General features: G+C 39.1%; 1 protein-coding gene across 3 annotated transcripts in view; it reads left to right on the top strand.

The window, feature by feature from the left end:
* The window catches only part of erbin (apurinic/apyrimidinic endodeoxyribonuclease 1), a 103356-nt gene that overhangs the window by 5076 nt on the left and 73217 nt on the right, over positions 1-25063 (top strand). For all 3 annotated transcript variants that reach the window (XM_004910379.4, XM_002934188.5, XM_004910378.4), the window contains exon 2: positions 14474-14577. The gene's annotated coding sequence lies outside the window, so the exon portion shown is untranslated. The remainder of the gene's footprint in view (positions 1-14473; positions 14578-25063) is intronic.

Raw genomic sequence — 25063 nt, 5'->3', positions numbered from 1 at the left:
GGAGAGCAACTAAAGCATGTAAAATGTTCCTTGGGTGCCAAATATGGGCTGTGATTGGCAATTGGTAGCACCTATATGGTCTAATAGCTTACATGAGGCTCTGTTTAGCAGTACAAATGGTTTTTATGCAACCAAAATTTGCCTCCAAGCCAGGAATTAAAAAAAAAAAAACCCTAGGAGGAAGGCACTTTGGCTGATTTGCTTTCATTTGTGAAAGAACTGCTGATGTCCATTGTAATCTGTTCCTTTTCTCCCCTAGATCAGCGTTTTTCAACCACTGTTCCGCGGCACACTAGTGTGCCGCGAGATGTTGCCTGGTGTGCCATAGGCAGGGCACCAATTTACTAGGGGGGCACTGCTCTTGGCACCAATGTACTAGGGGGGCACTGCTGCTGGGCACCAATGTACTAGGGGGGCACTGCTCTTGGCACCAATGTACTAGGGGGGCACTGCTGCTGGGCACCAATGTACTAGGGGGGCACTGCTCTTGGCACCAATGTACTAGGGGGGCACTGCTGCTGGGCACCAATGTACTAGGGGGGCACTGCTGCTGGGCACCAATGTACTAGGGGGGCACTGCTGCTGGGCACAGAGTTAAATTTTTTAACATTTTCTAATGGTGGTGTGCCTCGTGATTTTTTTCATGAAACAAGTGTGCCTTTGCCCAAAAAAGGTTGAAAAACACTGCCCTCGATGACAGTGACCAGGGGCAGGTTGGGCATGAGTTAAGAATAAGGAATTAAAACTGCAGCCCCCTAAAATTATACTAAACCTATTTTCTGCCCTTTCTGCTATTTTACAGATTAAGTAACTTCCCTATTACAAATACACATTCTGCCACTATAATAGCTCATAAGAAGGGGAAATTAATCATCACAGCATGTATCATTTGATTGCATGTTAAGTACCCTCTAGATTGTATGCTGTATTGAGATTTAGCTGCAGCATAGTAACTGGGATCATTGATGACATCCCAGGCAGACTTCATGCAATTGGCTGTTTGGAGAAGAGGCACTGCCACAGAAACACACCTAGATTTCTTATGTACTCCTAACTGTCACGCAGAACTGCCTGTCATTTGGCAGCCGCTCCTTTCTCTTTTTTTTAACGTATTGTGACGTTAACCTTTTAAGCTTCAGTTTCCAGTTACTATATGAAAACATTGTACAGTTATGCTGCATGGACAGATATAGCTGGTAATCCCTTAAAATAAGTGTAATTGGCATTTAAAACCACACCTATTTCTGAAATAGGCCCATAATTAAGGGGGAGTGGGCCCCTCTCCATTATTTATTTTTTTAACTTTGAGAATCCGTGCACGTTCCACTCTGTCCCCTCCCCAACCGTATTACCTAACAGCACCCAGCTGTCACAGCTAAAGAACTGCAGAGATGCACAATCTATGTGTATGGGATCTGTTATCAGGAATGCTCAGGACCTGGGGTTTTCTGGATAAGGGGTCCTTTCTATAATTTGGATTTCTATACCGTACGTTTACTAAAAAATAATTTAAACATTAAAAAAAAACCTCAAGGATTGTTGATATCTTAATATGGACCAAGTACAAGGTACTGCTTTATTATTACAGAGAAAAAGAGAAATATATATATATATATATATATATATATATATATATATAATATATTGAATTATTTGATTAAAATAGAGTCTATTGAAGATGACCTTCCTGTAATTTGGAGATTTCTGGTTAATAGGTTTCCGGGTAGTGAATCCCCTAACTGTAATTGCATTTTACAGGTATGGGATCCCTTATCACGATACCTGTTATCCAGAAAATCCCAAGTCCCAAGCATTCTGGATAACTGGCCCATAGCTGTGTGTGTGTATGTATGTATGTATGTATATATATATATGTGTGTGTGTGTATATATATATAGTTATATATAACTAGTTATATATATATATATATAATATATATGCTTTATGCAGCATGATCAATTTGGAGGAAGGACTGGTCGGCGCTGAGCACAATTGTACAGTGCGTAAAGTGCATTTGTGTGCAAGCACCTTTATTGAAAGTGGTTTTAGATGCAACTCACTGTGGGGAAGAGCAATAGTCTAACAACACTGGCAACATAAGTGGTGTTTATTTGAAAGGCGCATTTGCTGCACTTCTGGCAAGCAAAAAAAGCTTGTGATTTAACTAGGAGACAGACGAAGGAGATAAAGGAGTGTAACAAATTTCAGTGGTAGGATGAAAAAAATTGTAATTAATACTTTTAAAACATAAAATGTATGGATTTAAACTAAATTTGTTTAAATGATTCTAAAACTTGATTTTTTTTTTGAGTTATATCGAACATGGGCCATGTCTGCTGCAGTCTTCCATGCCCCCCACCCCATGGAAGCAGTACTTACTTGATTTTAGAATTGCTCTTGGTAAAGAGCAAGAGATGAAATCGAAGTGAGAATGCCATTTGGCCAAATTCTAAATCCATCTGTAAGCTGGGTTGCTAAACTCCATATCTGGCTTGTTATAGTTGGTTGCTAGTGGTGGCCACCCCATCCCCCAAGCAGTCATGTATTTAATCTTTATACACCGTTGCAAATTAATTTAGGCTTGCAAAATGATATACAATTCTCCATCTGAAAAAAAAAAAAAAAAAAGGGAAACTCTTATTGCCACCTAAGTATTTTGTAGAACGTGCTATTCTTTAAAGTCAAATACAGACTTCTGCAGCTGTTAGTATGGACTGTTTTTTGCCTTAAGACTTAGCAATATGTACTATTGTGACAAATAGGTAAATGAAAGGAATTGTACACGACATTAGTGCACGTTGGGTTAACAAATTCTATCTATACACTGAGAAAGCCATATAGAAATACACATATAAAGGCAGCTGTCAAAGTCATAAACATTCCTTGAACCAGTTGATAAGGTGAATTTTTTTTTTTTTTTTTTTTTTTTAAAGTCTCTCAGTTTTTCTTAGTTCATTGTATTCTTTAAATGACTCATGCTGTTCACTTCCGACAGGAGTGATTAAACATCCTCTGTAAAGCTATGCAAAATGTGCGACTGCTATGCCAATAACATCTAATAATAATAACATACAAGTCGTTTATTGATGTTGGGTATCTTCCCCCCCCCCCCACCCACCCATACATTATTTGTTCTTCCCAGCATATTCTCAGATTCCTCTCCAATTAGGTGCTCCTGGTATTTGCTTTAGTTATGTACATAATGTCATTTAAGAAGCTAGTTTAAAATTATTATGGGGCAATTTTATAAAAGGTCGAGGTCAGAGGTGAGTGCGTATTAAAACTAATTCCAGCTAATCGACTTTCCCCTTGATTTATAATTGATTTGCCAATCGGCGCAGTGTGATTTGCAGTTTTGCAATCCCGATATCAAGATTCTTGAGATTTATGATATAACTTAAGCCAGAATTTTCATCTCTCCAGCTCAGATCTCCGGGGAATTGTATATTTTAGTTTTGGGATATATATAGAGTATTGTTTTTTGTTTCAGGAAACACAAATATTCAAGCTTATTTAAAGGAAAACTATACCAACATGAATGAATACTTAACCATCAAATAGTTTATGTCATATTGTGGCCTATTAAATCTAACCAAACTGCACAATATAGGTATCAATAAATATTGCCCTTTTACATCTTTTCCCTTGAGCCGCCATTTAGTGATGGGCTGTGTGCTCCCTCAGAAATCACATGACAGGAAATAATGCGGCTCTAACTGTAACAGGAAGAAGTGTGGGAGCAAAAGGCTGATGTGACCTAACATGTAGGTGTGCCTTGGTTTTTCAATCAAGCTTGATTGTGGTTAAACCCATTCAAGATATTTCTTAACTAATGCAGTCAAATTTGTGGAAATTATTGAATAGATTGATTGGCACAATAAAGATGAATTCAACACCACTACCATTTTATTTTTGTAAATTAACATGCCCCTATGTTTTTGGTATAGGTAATTCTGGTCAAACATGACCCAAATTCCCTCATATCCACCCAGTCAACCAATTGGGCAAATATTTGATTCTGGTGCAAGTTTGGAGACATTAATGTGATAGCTGGATCAATTGGCAGAATCAGGGTTTGTACATATCCAGTTCAGTCATTGACTCCCTATATGCAAAGGTAAATATAAATGTAGCTATTATTATTCCCATTACGAAGTTCCTAGGATAGAGGAAATTGATGGTATAATGAAACGTTAATTCTTATGACCAGAATTTACAATTCAGTCACAGAGAATTACTTTGGAGCTGCTATTTATTGCCCTTCCTATTTCTGCTAAAACCACTTTCTCCTGCTTGTAGCTTCCGTTTCAACATTTGGGCTGATTTCTTGTAAAGGTAAATGACACTACCTGCATTTTAAGGGATTCTGACCTTATTCTAAGGACCCTGTATCATTTTATTTGGGGCTACAACAACTGGAAAAAATACTACTTCTGACTTAGGGCTCTGGCACACGGGGAGATTAGTCGCCCGCGACAAAACTCCCTGTTCGCCGGCGTCTAATCTCCCCGAGTTGCCTTCCCCTGCCATCCCACCGGCGAAAATGTAAGTCGCCAGTGGGATGGCACACGCGGCGGCACGATTTCGCGCAAATCGCCGAAGTTGCCTTGCGAGGCTTTTTCTGTGATTTGCGCGAAATCGCACCGCCGCGTGTGCCATCCCACCGGCGACTTACATTTTCGCCGGTGGGATGGCAGGGGAAGGCAACTCGGGAAGATTAGTCGCCCGCGAACAGTGAGTTTTGTCGCGGGTGACTAATCTCCCCGTGTGCCAGAGCCCTTAAGGGAAGAACAAGCGGCTTATTTGGGAAGCAGTTGGCAGTGTAAGTTTTGATTGCTGCTTTTTGATTATTTTATTGTTACCTGTGAGTTCTCATGCCACAGTCCAACTCAGTCATCCTGTGCTGCCAAAGGAACATTGGAAGTAGGATTGGCGATCCCCAGGATGTTACAGGAACAGTAACACCAAAAAATGAAAGTGTATAAAAGTAACTAAAATATAATGTGCTGCTGCCCTGCACTGGTAAAAGTTGTGTGTTTACTTCAGAAAGTCTACTATAATTTATATAAATAAGCTGCTATGTAGCCATGGAGGCAGCCATTCAAAGGAGAAAAGGCACAGGCACATAGCAGATAAAACACTATTGTACTCTACAGAACTTATCTGTTATCTGCAATGTAACCTGTGCCTTTTCTCCTTTTTTCCAGCTTGAATGGCTTCCCCCATGGCTACACAGCAGCTTATTATATACATTATAGTAGTGTTACTGTAGCAAACACACCAGTTTTACCAGTGCAGGGCAACAGTGCATTATATTTTTATTACTTTAAAGCTATTTCATTTTTTGGAGTTACTGTTCCTTTAAAGGGGATGGTCACTTTTGAGTCTTCAATTTTTATGTGTAGGGTTTTAATTATTTTAATTTTTCTTTCGGCAGCTATCAGGTTGCTAGGGTCCAAATTACCTTACCAACCAGGGCGTGGTTTGAATGAGAGGCTGGTATAGAAATAGAAGAGGACCTGAATAGAAAATGTCATAAAAAGTCACAATAACAGTAAAACTGTAGCCTCACAGAGCAATAGTTTTTTTTGGCTGCTGGGGTCAGTGACCCTGTTTGAGTGCGGCAAAGAGAAGCAAATAATTAAAAACAAAAAAAAAATAATGAAGACCAATTAAAAGTTAACGTAAAGGTGAACCCTTTTGATAATTTATGCTTCCATTCAGACCCTAAAGTTCTCAAGGTGATCTGCCCTTGTTTTACTTTGCCATTTGAATCTTAATTTAATTTATGCACTATAAGATACAATCATCTCCACTGCTGTAAATGCCATTATTAGAAATGCTGTATAATAAGCATTTGTTTAAAGAAATAAAACCCCCACTTTTTATATGGAGCTCTTAGGTTTTTAAACTGTTGTGTTTTTCTGAATCCTGCTGTGTGTCAATTAATTAGGCAGTGCTTACAGACTCGCAACAATACAGCTGGCAGAATTTGCCTTATATTTCTCTAGATATTTTCATTTTTGGATATAGTTATCATATTGAGTGCCTATGTGAAGGGGCCTAGACTTTACAGGGTACATTCATCTAAATATTCTTGCATCATTCTGCATAGTACAGAGAGGAAAACATTTTACCGCCGTACAGATTATTAGCAAATTAACTCCCATTTGCCTTATCTCTGTTGTTTTTGCTCATCCCAGAGAATGTATCATTGATAGTGAAAAGACTGTACCCCTGTTGTACGTGGAAAAGAACATTCCTGGAAATAAGGTCATGTTTTGCTTCAAAATTTGTTCCATTTTTTAAGGAAGCCTTAACAGCTGGCCTTTAGAAGCACAAAATGGAAATATATCGCCCATATTCCAGTTAGAGAGCGGATTTATTCTTGTTAGAGTTTGTTTAGCATACAAAGTGAATGTACAATACACAGTACGGTACCGGTTATTCCATTCACCTGCCCATTATTTCACAATCCCAAGCAATTTTGTTAGGATTATCACGCATGATGAAGATTAGGGCTTTGGGAGTTAAATGCTTTAGCAAAAGCCACTGAAAGCCCTGCAACTGGATTATCAGTATGTCAAAAAATCTTATTTTCAATTACACAGTATTTTGATTTTAGTCTTTGCATGTGGCTTTCTCGTGGCTGATCTCATAAAAAGTCTCCATGAGCATAGTAATATTATGTTACTGTATATTTCTTAACATTCATTGTGATTGAAGTGAAGTAAATCCTGCTTTTAATCAGGCTGTGTTTTCCCTCTTTGAACAGTTCTTATATATGGAGCATATTTGCCTTTAAACCTGTATACAGCTGTCACAAAGTGATGAAAACACAAAAGAAACTGCATACTTGCCTGTGGGGAGCCCATTCTGGACGCTTAATTGCAGAAACAGATATGCGAGTACTACCAGATACATTTTGCTCCTCCTTGCTGTCTTGTGATGTTTATTAGTTTTATGATAAAATGTAAATGAGATATCTGGGATTGTTTATCTGGAAACCTCCAGAACCTATATATAACACAGCGTGGCCTGTTTATTTAAACACATTTTCTCTCCTAATTCCTATTTGCTGCTCATTGGGCTGTTGGAGGTTGATTGAACTGTTTGCAGGCCCGGACTGGCAATCTGTGCACAGATAGTCACTATTTAGTGGGTTAGTGGGGGGCTGTTGGGCCTCTGTTTAATTAAAGGGTCGGTTCACTTTTATGTTAACTTTTAGGGCTGTGGCACACAGGGAGATTAGTCGCCCGCGACAAATCTCCCTTGTCGTGGGCGACTAATCTCCCGATATGACGTCCCACTGGTGAGAATGTAAATCGCCGGTGGGATGGCATACGCGGCGTCGGAAATAGCAAAAAGGGGAGCACTCACCAGATGGGTTGAACTGCAACTAGGTACTCCGTACTGCAACGTCTCGAACACACCCCCGATCCAGGCAATATAGATAAATTGTGGACAGAGCACAGGAACATCCTTCCATAAAATATCACTTCACTATTCAAACGATTAAAACCATCACGGAGTTATGGCGCCTCGTGAGACTCTTTCCAACTTTCAAATAGGGATCACTGAGAGCAGCAGCCAAAAGACTATTGCATTGTGAGGCTACAATTTTATTGTTATTGTTACTTTTTATTGCTAATTTTTCTATTCAGGTTGTCTCCTATTAATATACCAGTCTCTCATTCAAGTACCTTGATGGTTGCTAAGGTAATTTGAACCCTAGCTACCAGATAAGTGCTGAAACTGGAGAGTTCCTAAACAAAAAGTGAAATAATTAAAACACCAAATGCAGACCAACTGCAATTTGTTTCGGAAAATTACTCTCTATATAATACTAAAAGTTAACAACCCTTTAAAATGCCAGGGTATGTTTTGAATCTCATCCAAGCCTGCCCGTTTGAGTAGATAAGAGATAATTGTGTGACAGTTGAATACAGTGGTGCTTTCGCATTATGCCCCATAGCAGGCAGTGTGGCATGAGTTTGAGCATTTTATTTATACACCTCCTTAAATAAAAGGTGGTATCTCAGCGGATGCTTGGTCTGTGGCTGGCTGGCAATTAATGCTAGACCACATATGCACTTGTGAACATTTACCTCGGTTTCTAATTATGATATTGTATACTGCTATGATTTGCCTAGGTGGGTTGCATGAGGTTAATGGCACACAATACGTTGGAATGTTTTCTTGCTCTGTAGATAAGGGGACAAATCGCTCAAAATTGCCCCAATTTACGTTAATTGTAAATCACCTGAAAGCAGCTGGTGCAGTATAAAGCAGGTATTTATTGCTAAAAAAAAGTCACACAGTTCTCCCAGTCACCCTGTTTGCCACTGCCCTAATGTGTTATAGGTATGGGATCTGTTATCCAGAATGTTTTGAACCTAGGATTCTCCAGATAAGGAGTCACCATACCTTGTCTACTAAAAAATAATTTAAACGTTAAATAAACCCAATAGGATTGTTTTGCCTCCAATAAGGAATTATTATATCTTAGTTGGGATCAAGTAAAAGGTAATGTTTTATTATTACAGAGAAAAAGGAAATCATTTTTAAAAATGAGAAATATTTGCTTAAAATTGAGGTTATGGGAAATTGCCTTCCCATAATTTGGAGCTTTCTCTATAATGGGTTTCTGGATAACTGATCCCATACCTGTACTACACACAGATATAATTGGTTATTTTTTGAAATGCAAAATCTGAAAAAAATGGTGTTAATTGGTTCTATTTATGTTCTTCCTTTTATCATGTTTACCAAACTGTCCATGTCCACCATGATGTTCTGGTTACCACTCTTTTTGGTAAACATGCATCTGGCAATTGAGTCTGTTGGACTGATTATAGAGGAATTTTTGGTGTAGAATGAATATGGTATTCTCCAGCTGCTTTTGATTATTTAAAATATTTCTTCCATCTGTACTGTGCATGATATTAAAGGAAATATGAAAATAAACTGATTTGGTGGTTACATTCTGCAACTCTTTGCAATTATCCTCATTGTTATGTATGAGATTTCAATCAAGTAAGGTTCTGAAAATAGTATGAACATTCTGTCGTTTATTAGAAAGGCACTTAAGTGTAATTCACCCCTGTTCCCTTGCTTATAATTGTGGGCTTCCAATTTTCTACCCCATAAAAATACACATTTCTACTGTGACAGTATAATTAGCGCTTGTGGTTACAGAAGATACAAGGTTAGCTTATTTGCTCAACAAGCGGTCATTAAGAATTTAATGGCAGGCCCCAATTCCAGAGAATGTAGTGGTTCCTGAGAAAAACATGTATTTGAGACTGAATTTTGACTTAAAAAAAAACACTGAATAGTTGGGCGTTAAACAGTAGGTGTTGGGATGCTGGGATTACCAGAGCAAACTATGGAAGGATGCAAACTAACTATTTGTGGGGTAACAATCGTTTTCCTAGTTTATTGTAAGTCTCCTGTTATAATATTTTTGTTAAGATCTTTGTAATTTGTTGACACTAAATAATTGAGGATGATGGTGATGAAAGCATCTACAGATTTGGTCCCAAGGCTTTTATTTCCTTTTGGTGTGTAGAACTAAAGCCTAGTATATTTTAGATAAATGATTTTGATGTGTAAACATGTATGAGTGTATGACAGGTGTCATGCAGGTGTACATAAAAACAATCCTATTGGGCTTATTTAATGTTTAAATGTTATCTTAGTTGACCTAAACTATAATAATTCAAAATTACAGAAGAAGACTGTAAGATCCGCTCGTTTGGTGAGGTCGCCACCGATAAGCCTTCTACTGACATGCCCACCTATGGGTGGGTGATACTGGGCTAATTCGATTGTTTGGCCTTCGTTCCGAATGATTGTATGAAAATGGCAGTTCCTTAACCGCTATATGTGCATTGTGTGATGTATGCAATGCTCTATATTGTATCACACCAGTAGCGATGAGCGAATATGTCCCATTTTGCTGGAAAATTTGCAAAACTGTGAAAAACTGTGGGAAATGGCGAAAAATTAACGAAACATGGCATTTTTTTCCGCAGCAAATTTTTGTCAACCAATGGCAAAAATAAGGAATTTCACCTCAAAACATATGCCTGGCTAAACATTTTGCTCATCGCTGCTCACCAGCCCTAAACTCTTTTACATGAACACCTTAAGAATAATAACCATACAGATAAAGAACTGCAAATTTTCCCCATATTTCATTGCAAGTTTTCATTTATTCAGCCACTCAGAATTTTTTTCTATATAATAAATTAAAGTATATTTCTTGGACACAATACAAGAGTATTATGACATTCTTATACTGCATGGTGGCACTGAATTCACATTCCTTGGGTTTTGGCAGTAGATTGCATGTTGTTGGCTGGGAGTTACTTGGCCAAAACTATAGATACCATTTTTTTCTATGACATTTATTACTAATGTATTGTAATTTTTTTTTTTTTTCGGAGGTGGGGTAACATGTTTCTATTTATAAAAATGGTCTGAGTCTGACAACAGAACAAAAACTGTTTAGGCAAACTTACAAAATACTAAAATAGCTTATTTGACTTCTCATATTGTAAATGGGAAGATTTTCATTTGATGAACAAAAGCCACCCATATACAGTTTATTGTGTAATTCATGCTTTTTTCTCATTAGTTATTGCTATCACAATACCCACATTCACAGAATGAAATGTGGTTGGACTTGCTGAGAGTGGAGAGATAGTGATCTGCTGAAGAATTAGTACAGTTACAGTGCTTTTGCTGGTAGAAGTATTTGTCCATGGGATTGTGACTTTTGGGGATTTTTATAAATTTGGTATGTGGTCATGTACAGCAGTAAGCTGTATAGCAGGTTTTAATGATAAAAGAAACACAGTTGAGCTGATTTAGCTTTCTTTCTTGTTATACTCACATAAATCTGTTGTCAGATTAGGAATGAAAACTGTAAACAGCTAAAGACAAAAGCCTTTTAAAAAGGTGTTTCACTGTTTTTCAGGGTGGGTTGAGATTGAAGATACATGTTAAGATGTGCTTGTTGGATTAGGCACACTGGGCATACCATTTGCTTCTCTTTAACTGCGTTTTCTAGACAGGCGGAGAGAAGCGGCTCCATTTTTATACACTCCTGTGTGTAACTGCCATTGACAGGCACAGTGCTGGCCTCAGTGCAGCTACATTGAGTGGTGATCGGCCAGTAAAATGTGAAAGCATATGCATTTTCGGCTCACTCTCCACTCAGGAGTTTATAGGAGCGGATTCACTTCTCTCCACCTGCCTACAGACGGAGGGAAGTGGACCACATAAGCCCAGTGTGCCCTCAGCCTTAGCCTTGCAGGTGGTTGGCCAGATGTGTTCCAATTGTTCCAGATTTTTGGTGCTTTGTCCAATGGCTCAGATGACATAGAAGGCCCTTGTAGTTCATGTCAATATGGTTTTCCAACTTGACTAAATTATAAAAGGTCTGTTGTTCAGCTACCCCAGTGAAGCATATTATACCATGTTTAAAAATAAGGTCCTATGTGGCAAATTGCCCCTGTTGTCCATTCTGTGACATCCCTGAAGAATGAATAGTACTTGGTCCACCGACCCAGACCTGATCCCTGCTCCCCCCCCCCCCCCCAGATTGTGGCAAAAGTAAGTAGATGGGGCAGTTGGGCATTGGGCCCAAGAGGGGTTGTGGGGTCTCCTGGGGTAACAGTCCTGGCAGACCTTGCACACACCAGTCCGAGCCTTATTTTATTCAGCTTGTGGGTCAGATTTGAAGTTGATGTGATAATCACATGACATTCATACTAGTGATGTGCAGGTCGACTTTAGCACCCTAACCGACACAGCGAATCCCATCTATTTATAGACCTGCGCCCCGACCTGCCCATCTCTGAGGTCACGAAAGGGTCTGGGTGGGGCAGGCATGCACCTATAAATTCAAAGAACCAGAAGCTGGCACTCTAAGGTCGCAGGCGCATAGAATGGAAGAACTCAACCCAAACCCGCCTGCGATGCGCAAATGGTGTGGTAATTCATAGTATTTGAGTAGAGAGACTGAGTTGTTCTCTCTCTAAAGGTGGCCATACACGAGCAGATATCGCCAAGCGAGCGGATCTTTTCCCCGATATCCCCACCTACGGGTGGGCGATATCGGGGAGCATTTAGGTAAAAAATAAATAATCCGATCGTTTGGCCCTGGGGCCAAACGATCGGATTATGTGGGCGGCAATGGGGCAGTCGGATCAGGGACCGCATCAACGAGCCGATGCGGTCCCCGATCCGAACGGATTTTCTAACCTGGCCGATCGAGATCTGCCCAATTTCAGGCCAGATATCGGTCGGCCAGGCCGCTCTGCTCTCCCCATACACGGGCCGATTAGCTGCCGAATCGGTCCAAGGGACCGATATCAGCAGCTATAGTCGGCCCGTGTATGGGGACCTTTATTTTCCTCCTCTCTGTTATCTATTTTTAACAAGCTGTAAGGGTTTTCTGTTACTTTCTTGTTACATTAGGTGAGTGCTTACTTACCTGTTTCCTAGCATTGTGTTGCCCTGGCTCCATACTGGTACTAAGCTGTCTCCTTATTGGCAATTTGCAATTATGTACTTGTATTCCTTTTTTTATATATTTATATATTTAAATATTTATATAGATACCTTTTTAATTACAGGGCTGTTTCTTACCTGTTTTTCCTTTTCATAAGAAGCATTAGAATAGTGCCACAGTAAATGTTACAAGATGATACATTTTTAAATAAAACATCTTGTAAATGGCTGTACAATGATTTCCATTCACTACATTTTATATATTCTACCAGTTTGATTCCGTTTCTTTCAGACAAACTCCCTATTGCTGCACTCCATCCACAGATTTATTAAAGTTAATGACACACAGTAGTACATTATGTAGCTTTTCTTAGACCCGGTGAAGCAATTTGAATTGGTACTGAATTACTGGCTGGTGGCATCAGTTGATAAATGTTGCATGTCTCATAAAGTCTTTTATTTCAGTATGATTACGCAAACGCTGCGCATAGACTGAAATGTGGTCTTTAAACTGAGCACATGATATGCTCAGGTGATAGATAAACTTCAACAAGAATGAATCATGGAACAAAACTTTTACAGGCAAGGAAACCAACACATCAGATCTGTCTTACTCTGTCAGTGTTAGCTGATTTTAACAATACTTTAGATGGGCATTTGGCAAAGTAGAAGAGGGACAAAGCTATAAAAATAGGCTTGGTTCTGATCTGTAACATTATCTCTTTGGAGTAAGAAATGAGCCATGTCAGACCCAAAGCATAGGTTTATAGTATTAAAGGGGAACTCCACCCAAACACAACTAAAGCTTTTTGAAAAATAAACATAATTTCAAGTAAATTTGTAATATACATAGATTAACAAATGTGCAGCCTTTTCATGATTTTTGATGTAATTACAGTTACCTAAACATGTGGCTTCCTGTTCTCCTGCTGATCTGGCTGACAGTTTACAGATTTAATTAAAATGTAATGGACTGTCCTCAGCCTGCCTTTAGCCTGGATCCTCCAAATCCCACAATTCCCTGCACATGTGATGTCACTAAGGAAAGGAACCTCACAGTGCAACTCATTGTGGGTTATGTAGTTCCTATGTGCTGTCTGTAAACTTTGGAGAAGTTGTTACAAGTTGTAACATCAATGTTTTAGTCCCTCAAATTTTGTATTTTGTTTGTAAGCCGGAGTTCCCCTTAATCAAAGTGGTGTTAGCTAGACTTTAGTGCAGTGGTTCTCAACCTTCCTAATGCCACGACCCTTTAATACAGTTCCTCATGTTGTGGTGACCCCCAACCATAGAGGAGCGGTGTCTCCGTTCCTAAGACCATCGGAAATATGTGTTTTCCGATGGTCTTGGGCGACCCCTGTGAAAGGGTTGTTTAACCCCCAAAGGGATCCTGACCCACAGGTTGAGAACCGCTGCTTTAGTGGTACTGGGAACATACTTTAAAGCAACATATACTTATAGGTTAATTATGGGCTTGAAGAACTTTGTGAAACATTGTATACTTTGGTGAACATTGGTACCAATAGTTTTAGATGCAGTCATATTGCAGTTGTAAAATGTAGTGGTTTTCAGATTTTATTTTTCACAGGCAGAAATATTGGGCTTAGAATCATTTTCTTTCAACTACTTCCTGCTGCAACCAACATTGACAGTAGGTAGAGGTGGTAATGTAGAACTGCTGGGTAATCCTAAAGAGCTGCGCTTTGCTGACCTAAACTTGTGATGTGAATTGTATTTTTTAATGTGGACGTTGCTCTAACAATGCGGCTCAAGCAACAATGTGGGTTCCATCAAAGACCATGCATCTGGTGAGATATATATGAATATTGTTAGTATTTGTACATTTTCTCCCCTTGTGGGCCATCTGTGTATGCTGAGAACAAATGGAACAGAAAACACATGCACATTGCCTGACTGTTATCAAATGTTCACCCCCATGTCTATTTTTCAGGGCACCTGCTTAGACTGCTGGCTGGATGACTGAGTGTCAGGAAGAGGTTCTTGCTAGCAACCTGTGAGTCGGAAAGAAGAACCCAGGAAGGAACTTGTATTCGGGTAAGTGTGAAACCAAATTGCTGTGTTTGTTTCCTTAATGTTAAGTGCAGTATGTAGATATACATGTACATATGACTGTTTGCAGTCAGTGGATACAAAAGACCTCTATTTTAAAATCCTTGTTGTAGACTGTTACACCTGATGACTGGAAGTGCAGTATGCTACTCAGGGGAATTTTATAAAATAATGGGTACATCTATAACTGCTGTGCCGTGCCTGGATGCAGGTCTGTGCTGAGAAATATTCATCTGCAGAGTTAAAGGAGAAGGAAAGGTAACAACTAAGTAAGCTTTATCAGAAAGGTCTATGTAAATACAGCCATAAGCACTTACAGAAACGCTGAACTGAGTTCATTTTCAAAAGAAACAGGATTTCTTGTCCTGTTTGTTTTCTTGTGCCAGAGACACGCAGCTCTCTCCTCTCTCCCCTCTCCTGCTCCCCCCTCCCTCAAGAATGCTAAGAACTCTCCCCGCCCTTAGGATTGTGTGATCTGAGGCAATCAGCAGGTAGCTTCCTCATAGTCTTACAAACTGCGCATGTACACGGGTCTTGGTCTTGGTGCAGGAGCGAGGCATTATGGGAAATTTCTTTACTTTTCTTTTCCTATGAGCCTTTTGATCATCTGAACGGGAGAAATATGGGGAGACTTAAAGGCACTATTGAGAGAACTGAAGGTATGCCTGCAGCTTGAGATTAACTCTTTATTAGCCTTTCTTCTCCATTAAAGCAGAATACATTGTGTTTCTACCTATGATACTAACCTGCTCCCACCCATCACACTGGATGTCATGTGCAGTCCTCAAGTCTTTCCCTGATCTAATTTATAGAAGTTGAACCAATGTGGCTACTGCTAAATGAGGATTAAGGGTCATGCATTGCTGTTCTTGGTTAAAAAAAAAGGAACAAAACCGATCACTGGAAAATCCCCAGATTTACATTGTGTCATGTAGAAAGAATTCTTGCCTATTTGCCTGCTCAGTGCTGGGTCAGCCTTACCACCAATAGTTACTGCTGGGAACTCAAGCCTCCTAAACGGGAAAGAACATGCAAACCCATGCAAAGAGTGGCCAGTTAGGAATCTCAGGTAGATTTCTGTTTCCTAAGTGACTATGGGCTGCAAGGGCCCCAGTGTTGGAATATACAGAAATCCAAGCATAACTGAAGTTATATAACACACAATGACAACACCTGGCAGTTTTGTTCATTTCAAAGACCTTTGTTTATTACAGTAGAGCCGAAAGACATCTGCTAAATGCCATGTATGTTGTGCTCCTGGTGATATATGTAGCTATGCATACATTCGCTGATGTCGTTTGAGGATGGAATGTGCACTTTTAGTACCAGGCTTTATCCGCCCCTAAACTTCCTTTGAGTTTTCCGATTAAAATGTATTAAGTATTTGTAGGAGAAATTACATCTGCCTGGAATTAGTAATCATTGTCTTTATTTTCTTGCGTGTGACAGTTTTGATAATACTATATGTATAAATATACACTCATCCAGATGGTGTCCTACCAGATCCAATGTATTGCTTCCAGTTTTTTTTATTTCTTTAAAGCCCGTCTGGAGTCTGGTTGCGGCTGGGCATATGTTACTTATGAACAGATTGTGATGCACATTGCCGTAATATTTACTTCGAGCTATGGTTTCAGGAAAGCTGTGATTCTAGTTGCCGAGTTTATTTCTTAATTAATTACCAACCATTAAAACCAAGTTTATTTTTTACATTCATCACATTTTGCAGTTAATTTGCTTATTCACATTGAGATGATGAAATGTAAAAATATTTGACAAGATCAATTTTCTGCATATTTCCCACTATATTTTTCAAGCGGGTTACACTATAAATATTATTTAAATATGATACTTGTTAAAATAATTAGAAGGCTTACTCATAGAAGACAACTATTATCTGAGGGTTGTGAAATTGCCCATTTAGAATTATATTCCTAAATAACAAAGCTTTGTCAATGCTTTTTGGATTTGTCAGGGACTTATTGCCATCTTAGTGTGTCTGGGTAAATACTCTGTTCTTGTTATGGTGAGATTTATTTGGGGATGCACTGGGCCCTCTCCTGTCATGGTTTAGCAGTGATTAGCAGGCTTTTGTTGCCGTTAATCTCCATGTAATAACATTGATTTTTAACCTTTGCACATGTTTAGTGTATATCTCTATGTATATCTGTATTTACAGTTATGGGTTGTCATATTGCTACATATATAGCATTACATTAAATGATAGTAAGCATGGTACAGCACTCAAAAAAATTGAACACCAACTGTGCTCATTTCAAGGATAGTAACAGTTTTACTATCATACATAGTGGTATTTACTTTCTATTTACCATATATAATAGCACCTGGGTATGTTATATATGTGTGTATATATGTAATATACACTCACCAAAAGGATTATTAGGAACACCTGTTCAATTTCTCATTAATGCAATTATCTAATCAACCAATCACATGGCAGTTGCTTCAATGCATTTAGGGGTGTGGTCCTGGTCAAGACAATCTCCTGAACTCCAAACTGAATGTCAGAATGGGAAAGAAAGGGGATTTAAGCAATTTTGAGCGTGGCATGGTTGTTGGTGCCAGCCGGGCCGGTCTGAGTATTTCACAATCTGCTCAGTTACTGGGATTTTCACGCACAACCATTTCTAGGGTTTACAAAGAATGGTGTGAAAAGAGAAAAACATCCAGTATGCGGCAGTCCTGTGGGCAAAAATGCCTTGTTGATGCTAGAGGTCAGAGGAGAATGGGCCGACTGATTCAAACTGATAGAAGAGCAACTTTGAAATAACCACTCGTTACAACCGAGGTATGCAGCAAAGCATTTGTGAAGCCACAACATGCACAACCTTGAGGCAGCAGAAGACCCCACCGGGTACCACTCATCTCCACTACAAATAGGAAAAAGAGGCTACAATTTGCACAAGCTCACCAAAATTGGACAGTTGAAGACTGGAAAAATGTTGCCTGGTCTGATGAGTCTCGATTTCTGTTGAGACATTCAAATGGTAGAGTCAGAATTTGGCGTAAACAGAATGCGAACATGGATCCATCATGCCTTGTTACCACTGTGCAGGCTGGTGGTGGTGGTGTAATGGTGTGGGGGATGTTTTCTTGGCACACTTTAGGCCCCTTAGTGCCAATTGGGCATCGTTTAAATGCCACGGCCTACCTGAGCATTGTTTCTGACCAGAAAATTGAATATATAAACGCTCAGCCTTGCTGCTCACACGGCACAATGCGTCAATCCCCAATAGCCCACCGCTTGGCTTTTTTGGAATATCACAAGAAAAGAGGAGAGCCCCTTCATGCAGATGAACTGCTTCAGCCTTTATTCAAACCACAGCACATGTGTGTAAAGGCTGAAGCAGTTCATCTGCATGAAGGTGCTCTCCTCTTTTCTTGTGACATTGTTTCTGACCATGTCCATCCCTTTATGACCACCATGTACCCATCCTCTGATGGCTACTTCCAGCAGGATAATGCACCATGTCACAAAGCTCAAATCATTTCAAATTGGTTTCTTGAACATGACAATGAGTTCACTGTACTAAAATGGCCCCCACAGTCACCAGATCTCAACCCAATAGAGCATCTTTGAGATGTGGTGAAACGGGAGCTTCGTGCCCTGGATGTGCATCCCACAAATCTCCATCAACTGCAAGATGCTATCCTATCAATATGGGCCAACATTTCTAAAGAATGCTTTCAGCACCTTGTTGAATCAATGCCATGTAGAATTAAGGCAGTTCTGAAGGTGAAAGGGGGTCAAACACCGTATTCGTATGGTGTTCCTAATAATCCTTTAGGTGTGTGTATATCATACCATATCACATCAGCAAATGGCACTTTATCTGCAGGGTATTTTAATAGAATCTACAAAAGGGTGATCATTCTATACATATATTCAGTAAATAGTAAGAAACAGTGACAATTGTCTGTTTTATTACCATAAAGCAATAATGACGAGTTTTTCTTCATTGTAGTAGTAGTAGTATTCTTTATGTAGCACCAACATAGTTTTACACAGCTTATACAATGTTGCACATCATTTTCTTCAGTGGAGCTTACAATGTAAGATTTTTATCACATTTACACACATAGTGGTCATATTTTTGTCAAGAACCTGCCTGTGTTTTTTGAATTGTGGTAGGAAACAGGAGAACCCTGAGGAAAGACATGTAACCTTGGAGAGGACATACAGTCAGTCTCCTTGCAGTTGGTGCCCTTCCTGGAATTGAACCTAGTACCCAAGTGCTGCCAGCAGTTTAACCACCGTGCACTTCATGTTCCAGTTCTGCTTTGTGTATATACATGTTGTCCCTTAAGCATGGAGTTGTGTGTTTTTTGTTTTTATTATATATACACATTTTACTCTTAACCTGTGGCTCTCTAGCTCTTAACAAAATACATGCTGCTTTCTGTTAGAAGAGTGCTTGAGGTAGGGTCCTGCACGGAACTAATTAAGACTAAGACCTGACCTGGACCCGCTACCCATATTTTTACTTACTTTGTCCTACTACCTGTCCTGCAACTGCCTTATCCACAACCGATCCACGGGCCACTGGCTACCATTAAACTGGAAGTGCTGTTACTGCAAACTAGAAGTGGCATAAACGTGGGCATAAAAAAACCCAAAAACATATAAACAAACATTTAAAGGAGTAAAATATATATAATATAGGTAATAATAAGAAAAGAAATATGGATAAGACCCTCATCTGAAAATTGTACCCACAGCACGAATGGTTCCTGCTTTTCTTGCAGTTAACTTCCGGGTACCTGACTCGCTGCAGGACTCTATTGGGGTGCAGCTCTGCAACAGCAAGTGATACACGGGCTAGGGCTCTAGAGGAACAAGTTTACAGGCTTGAGGGAGTGGGGTGCACAGTATGTGGAAGGCCATGTGTCTGCATATGGCAAATGATCTTTATACATGCAAACGTATGAATGCGTGTGCTGAATCAAATTACCCTGCCAGTGTAGCTCAGAGTCTCGCTGGACATGGCTTTGGACTTCAATTGCCCTTTACTAAATGACAGGAAGGCACATGCTGGTAATTGTATATGAATTTTCATTTCAGCATTGTGTTGTCTTTACTTGGGTTAATCTCTGTGGTTACTGTAAGGGGAAGCATATAATGTGGAATTGATTCCTAAAGCCTTGCACTGACTGAAATGTTCATTTTGTGTATTCACGGCATCGCTGACCTCTGGCTTCGTATTACTGGCGCTTTCTCCGCAAGGTTGTCGGAGCCGGCCTTTAAGGGGCTTGAAAATCAGCTTGCTGAATAGTAATGAAGGGAATGCCAATAATGTGGGGATGTACTGGAGAAAGCTCTGTGCTGCAGTATTCCCTAATGCTTTGTATATAATAATTTTCCATTGAGTGCATGGAAACATATTAATCCAGAGTTAGAATGTATCAACAATAACTCCTCAGTCTGGGTATCCTTTCTGTTTATGCTAGTCGTTCAGGTTGTCCGCATACACAGCAATGCTGCGTGGCAGGGTTTTATAGGCAAGATCTACAAAATTTGGTAACACATATGTTCAGTTTAAACACCCATTTATTGTGCAGCGCTTTGGAATATGTTGGTGCTTTATTGATATATGATAATAATAACACATGAATATTTTAAGTATCTATCTCTTCCACCCCAGGTAATGAGACAAGCCTAGCTGATAAAGGCAGTACAGGTATGGGACCTGTTATCCAGAATGCTCAGGACCTGGGGTTTTCCAGATTTGGGATCTTTTCGTAATTTGCTAAAAAATAATTTAAACATCAAATAAACCCAATATGATTGTTTTGCCTCCAATAAGGATTAACTAGATTTTAGCTAGGAGTGCAAGGTACTCCATTATTACAGAGAAAAATGAAAATCATTTTTTAAAAATAGAATTATTAAAATAAAACAGAGTCTATGAGAGGTGATCTTCCTGTAATTTAGAGCTTTTTGGACAAAGCGTTTTCGGATAACAGATCCCATACCTGACGGAACCTGTGCATTTAGCTGGTGTTCAATAAACTGATAGTAAACAACTCTTTTTATTAGATTTAACCACATGCGCGCAGTGGTTGCTTAATGCCTTATTATAGTAAGCACAAAACACCTTTTAAATATCCCCAAATGTAGAGTTTTTAGTCAATTTAGAGCTTGCAAGTCCATTTATATCTTTTATATGGGGTTGTGTTGATCCCTGGAAGATAATGAGAATCTGCAAGGTGCTCATTGAGGGTGTACCGAATATTGTAGGAGAGGATGTGGCCGCTACAGTCGTCATTCATTTTAACCATTTCCTGCCTCTAACCTTGTAAACTAGCTTCCGTTGTATATTAACTATAGTAGTGTTTCTGAAGCAAACAAAGTAGTGCAGAATGACAGCACATTATATTTAAACAATCCTTTTTTTCATGTTACTGTAGTGTTTTTACTGTTACTGTTCCTTTAAATAACAAAGCTTCTGAAACATGCACTTTTACACTTAAAGTACACTATAGTCATTATATGTATATTTGTTACAGATCTGAGTATCCGGGCATGGTTTAATGTCTGAGAATTGCCTGAAAAGATAGAGATTTAAATGACATTAGTTTATGAAATATAATGAGATAATACCTCTGTAGGACTCATCATGTCGGCTTGGCAGATGGTTTGTGTCTGTGTTCAACATAATGCAATTGAAAGCAATTATTTATGTTTAGAGCAATAGCTTGTGTCACGGGAATGGGTGCTTAAGTAGAAATCCCTCTGTGCCAGAAAGATGGTTTCTGCATGATTACACATTGGGTGATGGGTCAGCACAGGCGCCATAATAAGCATGAATAAAGAAGAAAATCCACTAATGGAGATCTTGCTGTAATTTATTTATATCAACCTGGCTGTGTGTGGTTCAGATAAATATCTGCTATGCATATGCAAGATTAGGATGGATATATGTGGAGAAATGAATTATTACAGATCTGGCAGGTGGGCATACATTACCCTCTTTTTTTTTTTTTATAGACAGAGGAAGCATTTAAAGGGGAACTCTGACTTCCAAACCAAAATTTGTTAAGGAGCTGTACACAACACAGAAACCTCTAATTTACCTATCACTGAAATCTATTACTTCAGAAAGTATGAATAAATACAATGTTTATAGGCTAAAATCCAGCTGCAAAACAGTTCTTCTTTTTCTGCATGAAATTCTGGCAGAGGAGGAGGGACTAAAACATTAATGTTACAAATTGTAACAACTTCTCCAAAGCTTATAGACCGCATGCAGGACCACATAACCCACTATGCCTTGCACTGAGATGTTCCTTTCCTTATTGACATCATAGCAAGCATGATTAATTGGTCAAAAGAATGATTGTTTATACACTTCACTAATGTTTAGAACTGAATAGTCAGATATTCAGGTAAAAACGGAGGAATTCTACCCCTATCTGATGATTCAGTGCTAAACATTTGCCGGTGCTCGGACGTGTCCCAAGGGCCGAGCAAAATTTTCTCTATGGGCCCGTTGATGAGACAACTGATAGCCAAGGCCTTTGCCAATATTGGTTGCTTCATCTCCCACCATACACATACCAATTATCTTTCGAAATGAAGTTCATGTACAATAATATTGGTTCATGTATAACCACCTTTAGGGAGAAAATGACTATCTTAACAAGAAATCTTCACTACTGTTTGCTGCTTTATGTTTTCCCTAGCACTAAAGCAAGAATCTGCAATCGCCATCTGAATTTTCCATCACCTGATTGCTCCTGGCATGAATCTCATACATTTCTCTATTAATCGCCAATTGACTTAACCATTTTCCCTGTCAAAGGCAATCTCTGTAATTAACTGTGAATTGCAGATATACCTCTCGAGACTACATACCTTAAGTTCATTTTCTGTTGATTGCCAGTTTTATGGATTGGTATCAGTGCACATAATGAATTGTGAACTTCACTCTGAGATTCTCAAGACACTTTGGCTGGCTGGGGCTATTGGACGTGACTGAATATTGAAGCCTCTGGAACAAAGGCTTTAATAGTTATATATTTTGTACTGTTCTGGTGGCATCTCTGTTCTTTGTATTTTTAGTGGTTTACCATCAGTTTTAGTATGTGGCGCGCAACCTAACATAAAGTAGCTTTAATACATATAGTGAGCTTATTATCCAATATACTTTGTTTTCAGGCCTGATTATATTAAATGTAGCATGTGACAAACAGGTTCTGGTCTGTAGCAGGGGGAATGGGCAAGCATGTCACTGCCGAGTGGGGACAGATGTTCAGTCACTGAGCTTCTATACAAGAAATGCATAGATAGAAGTAAAAGGTGCTACTATTGTGCAATGTACAGTTTTTTCCACTGAGAGCCACACCTTAAGGTGTTGCTCTTTCTTAAAAGGGACAATACACCCTATTTATAGCTGGTATTTACCATTGTTTATTTTCTCTATGCAGCATGAAAACTCTGATTGTGTTCACAGCGCTTTCCATACATAAAAGCATACCTGCCTTTGTAAATGCAAGCAAAGTCTATCATGTTGCTTCATTCAGGCACACACATTTATTCATTATAACTTGCATCAAAAACCAGTAACACCAAAATGTGAACTTGTTCTGTACGCATTTAGGTAATATGCACTGGTAAAAAATGTGTGTTTGCCTAAGAAATACTGCAACAATCTATATAAATAATTTGCTTTGTAATTAGGGGGCATCCGTTTAAGCTGCTTGGGGCCTGCCTGACCGATATGTAGCCGAAAATTTGCTTCATATGAAAAGCCCATCAGAAAAGGAATACATTGGCGTGCTGTGATACACGTCCAGTGGGACTCAGTAGCCCCTGTATGATCAGTTGCCCTGATATGGCCCAGTGTGTGGGATTTTCAGTGTCATGTCACCTTAACCTAGCAGATAACGGAAAAGCTATGTGGGATACAAAGGTTTTGGTTCTGAAGCAAAGACAAATAGGGCCAAATAAAATTGATGGCTGTCTACTGAACTATATCATCAATAGTCCTTTAACAAATCCAGTATAGTTGGTACATTTGGAACATTAACTGCTGTTTTCTATGGGTTGTACCACATGTCTAAAAATTGGCCAAATGTCGGTCAGGTAGGTTTGATTTTCCGATCGGATCGAGGGCCGTGTTGGGATCAAAATGTTTGGCCCTAGGGATCAGCCTGATCAGCACTAGTTGATCAAATCTTCACACGTATGCGCAGCTTAATATGGCCTGTGCTTGCAACACCTCATCATATAGACTACAGATGCTTGGTTTCAAGGCACGTCTGTGGATGCAAGTGCTTATATCTGATTTTATTTGTGAGCGGTCGGATTAGTTACAATTGCCTATAAAAAAAAATCCAGATTCAGTTTGCAAGAGTAAACTACCTAATGACTAAAAAGTGCGGAGCATGGAAATCATTATTGGTTGACATCTAGAATTTAATCTTCCATTTGATAAGAACAAGTTCTTGCTTCTGTGCAGTGATAAACTTTAGGGAGACAGTTATTTCACTTCAGACTCCAAGATATGAAAATGTGTGCCTGTTATACTTCTAGAGCTGCCAGTTCTGATGACACTGTGGGGCTCATTTGTTAAACATCGAGGTCAAAGATAAGTGTATAATGTAGGCGGATGCGGCTGATCGTGGTTCTGTTTTATTTATGAAAGCTTTGCGGATGAATGCTTTTTGATTCCAGTTTTTGCAATTCAGATTCCATGATTTTTGAGATACATAACATACTGAGCTTGACACGGACAGAAGTTTCATCTCTCCTGCTTAGATACGCTTAAAATCAGTGAAAATTGGATATTCTGAATTTTGGGACATAAATGAGTGTTTATTGCAGAAAGACAGAAAATAAGGATTGTAGAATGAGATGATTCTAGCTCTCATTTCAAACTTGATTGTGATTAAACTATTCAAGGTTTTTCTTCTTTTTAAGCTTCTGAACCTTTGTAGGATTTTAAACACAGTCTGACAATCCTATTCTTTCCAGGGGAAAGATCTTATACCTCTGTTTCACTCTAGTATCAGTCTAGTCTTCAATATACAGGTATAGGACCTGTTATCCAGAATGGACCAAGGGTATTCTGGATAAGGGGTCTTTCTGTAATTTGGATCTCCATACCTTAAGTCTACTATAAAATCAATAAAACATTAATTAAACCCAACAGGATTGTTTTGCATCCAATAATGATTATTTATATCTTAGTTGGGATCAATTACAAGGTACTGTTTTATTGCTACTGAGAAAAAGAAAATCAGTTTTAAAATTCTGAATTATTTGATTAAAATGGAGTCTATGGGAGATGGACTTTCCGTAATTCGGAGCTTTCTGGATAACAGATTTCTGGATAAGGGATCCCATACCTGTATATCTATTTCCAGTGGATGTGAAGCTATTGCTGCCTGGTTAAGAGGTTTTTTGATGGCTTTTAAGGACTGGGACTTACCTAAAAAATGTATAATA

The sequence above is a fragment of the Xenopus tropicalis genome, chromosome 1 (assembly GCF_000004195.4).
Source record: "Xenopus tropicalis strain Nigerian chromosome 1, UCB_Xtro_10.0, whole genome shotgun sequence".
Lineage (NCBI taxonomy): Eukaryota > Metazoa > Chordata > Amphibia > Anura > Pipidae > Xenopus > Xenopus tropicalis.
This window is presented reverse-complemented; position numbering and strand designations above follow the sequence as displayed.